The sequence below is a fragment of the Meleagris gallopavo genome, unplaced genomic scaffold, assembly GCF_000146605.3.
Source record: "Meleagris gallopavo isolate NT-WF06-2002-E0010 breed Aviagen turkey brand Nicholas breeding stock unplaced genomic scaffold, Turkey_5.1 ChrUn_random_7180001866350, whole genome shotgun sequence".
NCBI classification, from domain to species: Eukaryota; Metazoa; Chordata; class Aves; order Galliformes; family Phasianidae; genus Meleagris; species Meleagris gallopavo.
In genome coordinates, this window is record NW_011131587.1 from 1 (window position 1) to 501 (window position 501).

A 501-nucleotide genomic window follows, 5' to 3' on the forward strand; every position below is an offset into this window, starting at 1 on the left:
TGGAGGTGGAGCTGGAGGTGGAGGAGGAGGTGGAGGTGGAGGTGGAGGAGGAGGTGGAGGAGGAGGAAAAAAAGCCAGCGAAACTGAAATGAAAAGGAGATAGAGTAATGAAACAGAAACCAAGAAATGAGGCGCAGGAGGTCCAGGGGGAGGTGGATGAAAAGGTGGAGGAGGATAAAAGCTCCAAGTACAATCTGTGGAGGAAGAGGAACAAATGCAAGAAGATGAAGAGCAGGTAAAAAGCAGTGAAAACAAAGTAAGGAGGGTAAGGTGCAGGTGGATGTGGAGGAGAAGGACGAGAAAGGAAAAAAGCATTGATTACAAAATGAGGACGAGGAGGAAAAAAGCAGAATCTACAAAATATGGTGGAGGAGGAGGAGGAGAAGGAGGAGGTGGAGGTGAAGGTGGAGATGGAGGTGGAGGTGGTGGTGGAGGAGGAGGAAAAAAAACCAGCGAAACTGAAATGAAAAGGAGATAGAGCAATGAAACAGAAACCAAGAA

At 47.7% G+C, this 501-nt stretch overlaps 1 long non-coding RNA gene across 1 annotated transcript; it reads left to right on the forward strand.

Annotated features, from left to right (window-relative positions):
- Positions 1-5: 5 nt before the first annotated feature.
- On the forward strand, positions 6-252 carry LOC116217665. Its single transcript, XR_004162357.1, has 2 exons — positions 6-35; positions 165-252. It is a non-coding gene; the product is annotated as an uncharacterized LOC116217665 (long non-coding RNA).
- Positions 253-501: the final 249 nt, after the last annotated feature.